Below are 6,307 nucleotides of genomic sequence, written 5' to 3' on the forward strand. Positions count from 1 at the left end.
TTCAAGTCTCTTCAAAATCCACAAAAATCACACAAAAATCCCATAAAATTCCAGAAACATCCCACAAAATCTCCTCAATATCCCACAAAATTCCAGATAAATTCCACTAAATTCCAATATAATCTAAAAAAATTCAATAAATCACCTCAATATCCCACAAAATTTCAGAAACATCCAACAAAATCTCACAAATTTCCACAAAATTCCAGAAAAATCCCACAAAATTCCCTCAATCTTCTCAAAACCCAACCAAATTCCTGCAACATCTCATCAAATCTCTACCAATTTCCACAAAATCTAAGAAAAATTCCTCAAAATTCTTTAAGTCTCTTCCAAATCCCACAAAATTCAAGAGAAATCCTCAAAATTCCAGGAAAATGCCACAAAATTCCCTAAATCTTCTCAATATCCCACAAAATTCCACAAACATCCCACAAAGTGTCCACAAATTTCCACAAAATTAAAAAAAAAGCCCCACACAATACCAGAAAAATCCCAACAAATTTTTTAAATTTTCTCAAAACTTCACGAAAGTCAGGAAACATCCCACAAAATCTTTACAAATTAACACAAAATCTAAGAAAAATACCTCAAAATTCTTCAACTCTTTTCAAAATCCCACAAAATTCCAGAAAATTCTAAAACATTCCATAAAATTCCACAACATTCCAGCAAAATCCCAAAAATTACAGAGGAATAAAAAAATATCCCTAAATCTTCTCAAAACCCTTCAAAATTCCAGCAACATCCCACAACATGTCCACAAATGTCCACAAAATTCATGAAAAATCCCACAAAATTCCCTAAATCTTCTCAAAACCCTGCCAAATTCCAGAAACATGCCACAAAATCTCCACCAATTCCCTCAAAATCTAAGAAAAATCCTTCAAAATTCTTCCAGTCTCCTCAAAATCTTACAAAAATCCCACAAATTTCCAGAAACATCCCAAAGAATCTCTTCAATATCCCACAAAATTCTCGAAAAGCCCCTCAAAATTCCAGAAAAATCCCACAAAATTCCCTAAATCTTCTCAAAACTCTACCAAATTCTGGAAATATCCCACACAATGTCCACAAATGTCCACAAAATTCAAGAGAAATCCACAAAATCAGTAAAATCTGATGAAATTCGTGTTCAGGAACACACATCATCACACAATGATTATATGCAGGTGCTTTATTGAAGAGCTCTGGGTGTCAGGGGTACACAGACCCAAATCTGACCCATCTTGCTTTTGAGTTGAACATGTTTTATACTCTATCATTCTACAACTTACATATTAGCAATTAAACTTACATTGTTCTATTGTATGCATTGTTTTTGCCCAAGCATGGATTTCTCGTGATCCCCCCCAGCTTCCTAGCATTGTTCCTCATGTTCTTTAAACAATAATTATATCTAATCACATCTAACAATTGTGTCATTTATCATATATTGATTCCACAGGTGCAGTTTCACATGATCTTTAGCAAGCACAAGGCCTAACATTTCCCAGGGCCTTCTTGTCCCACGTCTTTCCAAACCCAACTTTCTAAGTCCCCAGATTTTCTAAGATTTTAAGACCTTTTACTCTCAGTTCCATCTGATCCACCTGTGCCTTTTCCTTTCTCCAGAGAACGATCAAAAAGCTCTGCTGAAGGCGGCGTTTCCCGGAGGAAGCAGTGGCCCATGGGCAGCCTCTGCTGCAGGAAGGGAGGCCATGCCAGGCACAGTCACAGGAGGTAATTGCTGTGCCCCTGGGCCTGAGCCCTGCTGAGGCTTGAGCTGCCATCTCTGCTGCTTGGCTGTGCCTGCCCTTCAGGGATGTTGCACAGAGCATGGAAAGGGTATTGAGAGTAACCAGAGCCAGCCCAGAGCTCCCCAGGCCCCTCTGCAGCTTTGGCCATGTCCATTGACATCTGGCTCCCACAGCCTTACCCAAACCCCTTGCAGTGCCCAGTTCCCTAAGGAAGAAGGGGATCTCAGCGCACCATGGAATGGTTCTGATCTGTGCTGCCTTCTAGATTGGGACCATGACATGGATTATCTGAAAGTGCTGGTTAATGGTGGTTTGAAGACCTTGCCAGACGCTGGAGGCAAGTTCTCTATGTCCCTTTCCACACAGAATAATCAGTGTCAATGTGGCAAGAGCACTCTCACGTTCCATTTCCCTTAAGAGTCTGAAGGTTGATGGATTCTGGAAATGTCACCCTGCTCCCTTCTGGAGCCCTGAGTGATCCCACAGCATTGCTGTCAGTGGGAGGAAGGAGCATTTAGCTGTCAATTTTCTTCCCGTGTGCAATGCCAGTGTCTCCTTCCATGTGCTCTGTGCAGCCACGGAGAGGAGCAGAGAGGGAAGGGGCCAGGCCCAGGGCTGTGCCCCAGGGCTGTGCCTTGTGTGGCTCCTTTGCCAGCCCCAGGGAGCCTGAGCTGCTCCCACTGCTGCTGCCAAGCCCTGGCCCTGCCTGGGGCTCACTTCAGAGCTGCTGGCAGCTCCAGGGAGTCCTTTCTCTCCTGACTGCCATGCAAGGGGCTCTTTCCATCCCAGTGTGGGCCCACTGCAGGCACGTGGTCCCCCTGCTCCTGCTCCGGAGTGCAAGGCAGAGATGAGGGAGTGCCTTGGAGGGCACCAGTCACCCAGGTGCACTCACTGCCACTCCAGCCTGAAGGAGAATTTTCAGCAGTGTCACGGGAGCTGTTCTGCCCTGCCTTTCTTTGCAGATGAACTTGATGATGAAGATGATCTGGATTCCCAGTCCATATCAGTTACTGAGCCTGATAATGAGGAAGATGATGAGGGTAGGTCAAAGCCTTTCCTTCTGGGAGACCAATGGAGGAATTCAAACATCTGGACATAATCCTGAGTGATCTGGAGAGATGCCGTGGTGGGTCCATGTCCCTCAGCCTTCTCCTGAGACTCAGCAGCCGGGGGCTTTCTCTGCACATCTGGACACGCCATGCCCAGCACAGCGGGAAGGGATCCATGGCAGCCTCGCTGCTCCACTGCTGCTTTCCTGGCCTGCAAGGCTTTTTCCCAGCCTGGCCTGGCTGCAGCTTCTCCCCAGCCTCTGCAGGAAGGCATTTAGCATCAGCTGACAGGGAGCCCAAACAGCAGCACAGGCCATGCACACCCTGAGATCCCCTGCAATTTCCCGGTCTCAGGGTAGATCAGGTGTAGGGGCTGTTTGGAGGATGGAGGGCCGTGGAGCAGCTTCAAAAGCCTGGGCATTTTCCTGATCCTTATCCATGTTTTTGCAAAGTATTGCCTGGACAAGACCAGCACAGCACAGAGAAATTGTGCCATGCTAGCTCAAGGGCTTGAGCAGTCTTGTGCCAAGGGGTGGCAAGGTGCCTGCAGGCCCCAGCTCTGGGGGAAACAGAGAACGTTCTGGCCGTATCCAGCGTGCTGCCAGCTCAGCAGTGGAGCACAGCACAGGCTCACGCTGCCCATTGCTCCCACAGATGCAGCCGGCACCACAAGACATGCTCAGAAGATCTGGGAGAGCATGAGAAGAGTTTTCTACCAGGGAACACATGGTTTGACTAAGTTAATGGCCATTGTGGCTGGTGGAGCACTTTTCCTGATGATGTGCTATGCTGGAATCTGGTATTGCTGGAAGAGAAAAGGGTGAGTGTTTTGCTGATCTCGGCCTCAAGCAGTCAGGAAGCACTCCCAGTGAGGCTGCTGTGCACTTGTGGCTAGTCCTTAGTTGCCCAAATAACTCTGCCAGGAGTTCTGCTGCTGCCCAGGCCTTTAATTGGCCTCTTAATTGCTGGGCCTTGTCCTGGGGAGCCCACTGGGGCTGCAGCCAGTGCTGGCTCCCACTGAGGCTGCCTGGCCAAGAGCAGCCCCAGGAGCAGCGGGCAGAGGTAAAGCAAGGTGGGCAGGAGAAAGAGCGGGGACGAGATTGCCCTTGAAAGGCAGAGGCGCTCTGGGGCCCGCTCCTGGCCAGGGACCCTGCCCAGAGCCATCCCCTGCTCGCCGGGGCCTTGAGGGGCAGCTGTCCAGCTGGGCCAAGCTGTGCCAGCAGCTCCAGCCGTGCTGGGGAGCCTTGGCCGCTCTGGGCCCTGCTGTGCAGGAGGGTCCCTGCGTGCCAGCGGCAGCTGGGGGCCTCAGCCGCCTCCTGTCTCCTCAGGAGCACCTCTGCACCTTCAGAACAGCAGCCAAAGACTTTAATCACCGAGAAGCTGACCTGTCATCCCCGCTCTTCACCTCTGTCTCCCTCTGCTCTGCTGCGGCTCCATCCCCGTCTTGAGGGCGTCCCAAGACCCACACCTGCAAAGTGAGACCCTCTGCCCCTGAGCCCCCTGGCCCTGGTCCCTGGCCGGGACTGAAATTGGGCAGCCCCTGTCCACCAGAGCAGGGCTTGGCCTATGGTTTTTGTTCCAATAAAGAGATGGAGCTTTCACCTCAGTGTCTGGCTGGTACCACCAGCAAAGCCCTCATGGCACCAGCCCCTGCTGAGCTCCATGTCCAGGAGCAGGCGGGTGTGCCCACAGTGTGGGCAGGCAGGAGCCAGGCAGGGGCTGCCATGACCAGTGGTGGGGCCACGAGGGGCTGGGGGAGCCCATGCTGAGCATCCCTGGGTTGTGAGGGCACATTTCCTTCAGTGGCATCACCTGGGCCTGCACCTCATGAGGCACCCAGGGCTAATTTGGGCTCTCTACTAAGGTGTGCAGGGATCCCCCATGAGGTGTGCAGCGGGGTTAAATTGAGAGGGTTTTTTCCTCAGCACAGCAAAGGGGACACTCTTGGCTGAGGTTTTGCAGAGCTGGGAGGAAGCCTCTTGCGAGCCCTTGGGCCCGGCCTGTGGGCACAGCGGGCAGGCAGAGCCCATCCCTTGAGGCCAGTCCGGGCTGCTCGGGCCGGGCCGGGCCGGGCCAGGTGAGGGCCCCGGCAGGGAAGGGCCGTGGCCGTGGGCTCTGATGAGGCTGCCGAGCTTCACCCTGGCCCTGTGCTGCAGCCAAACACACATTTACAGCCACAGCCATTCTCTGGGGCACAGGAGGCACCCGGGGCTGGAACTGAGGCCATGGCTTCTCACCCTGAAGGGAGGCTGGCTCTCTTGGTTTGGAGGGCACAGCTTAGATCTCAGTTCCCTTTGTAAACCTGCTGGGGAAGTGTGGAGGGGCAGAGAGTTCCAACCCTTCTCATTGGGAAGTGTGGCTGATGCTGTGGGGTTTTTCAATTTTTTGCCCTCTGAATTTGTGTCCTGGCAGAGGGTTAAGTTTGCTTGCTCTCACAAAGGCCCTTTTCTTCTTGGTGCTCAGTGGGACTGCAATGCAGCCGGGGTTGAAGGAGGATCTGCGGCCGCTTGGGCCATGATTGTGGGACACCGTGTGGGACCTGCTGCTTTTGGCTGTGCTTTGTAGTGCTGCTGGTTCAGGCCTTTTACAGTAACTGACTTCAGTTTCTTCATCTTGTCGCCAAAGGTTGGGAATAAATCTCTTGAACACCCCTGTAGTATTAAGAGGCAGGCATTGCTTTCTTGAAGTGCAGCATGCACAGGCCATGGGGATCACAGGGCCTTCTTGGTGGGGTCTTCAGGGAGCCTGGTGGTCATTGAGGGAGGAAGCTGATTCTACTGGAAAAAAGAGGGTTTTCCATGTGTGGAAAAGAATAACCTCTCACTTCCCCATCCCTTTCTATACAAAGTTATACAGGCAAGTGCATTCAAATATCTCTATCTGCCATGTCAAACTATTTTTCTTTCTATATCTATCTATCTATCTATCTATCTATCTATCTATCTATCTATCTATCTTGTTGTAGTTTAAGGCCTGGCGATGTGGAAGAAACCGGGATGTAACGGAAAGTTAGCAAAAACCCCTCTCTGTTAGGATGGTAAAACCTTCTGTAATTAGCCAATAGCACTCAAGTGTGACATGAGCAGATGGGAGTAACACAATGACCCTAGGTTATAAAAGGTCAAATTCTCCTGCAATAAACACTATTGCTTCACCATCCATCACATTGATGTCTTGTGGGTAGAATGGTCCGAGTGGCCAAGGGGGAGCCACCGTGCTGGCTTCTGAACTAGGGTGTCTGCCTTGCTTGAAAAACCAACACTACCTATCTATCTTTATCTATCTATCTATCTATCTATCTATCTATCTACTTTACTAATCTATGAAATATTTTTATGCACGAGATTTTGTTTATATATAAATTATGACACATCTATTGAGAGCTGGAAAATGATACCATCCATGTTTGATATAGCAAAGCTTAGGTTTAGGAACACACATGAACTGTGATTTCTTTCTTGCTAGACATATGCTGGCTCGTTTAGATTGACTATGAACTGATATCCTGCAAAGCTGGAA

The 6,307-nt window shown here is 49.8% G+C and overlaps 1 long non-coding RNA gene across 1 annotated transcript; it reads left to right on the forward strand.

Annotated features, from left to right (window-relative positions):
• Positions 1 to 1,589: 1,589 nt before the first annotated feature.
• On the forward strand, positions 1,590 to 3,614 carry LOC147646558 (uncharacterized). Its single transcript, XR_015281844.1, has 3 exons — positions 1,590 to 1,722; positions 2,702 to 2,779; positions 3,443 to 3,614. It is a non-coding gene; the product is annotated as an uncharacterized LOC147646558 (long non-coding RNA).
• The last annotated feature ends 2,693 nt before the right edge of the window (positions 3,615 to 6,307 follow it).

The sequence above is a fragment of the Cyanistes caeruleus genome, unplaced genomic scaffold (assembly GCF_971803275.1).
Source record: "Cyanistes caeruleus unplaced genomic scaffold, bCyaCae1.hap1.1 HAP1_SCAFFOLD_91, whole genome shotgun sequence".
Taxonomy (NCBI): Eukaryota; Metazoa; Chordata; class Aves; order Passeriformes; family Paridae; genus Cyanistes; species Cyanistes caeruleus.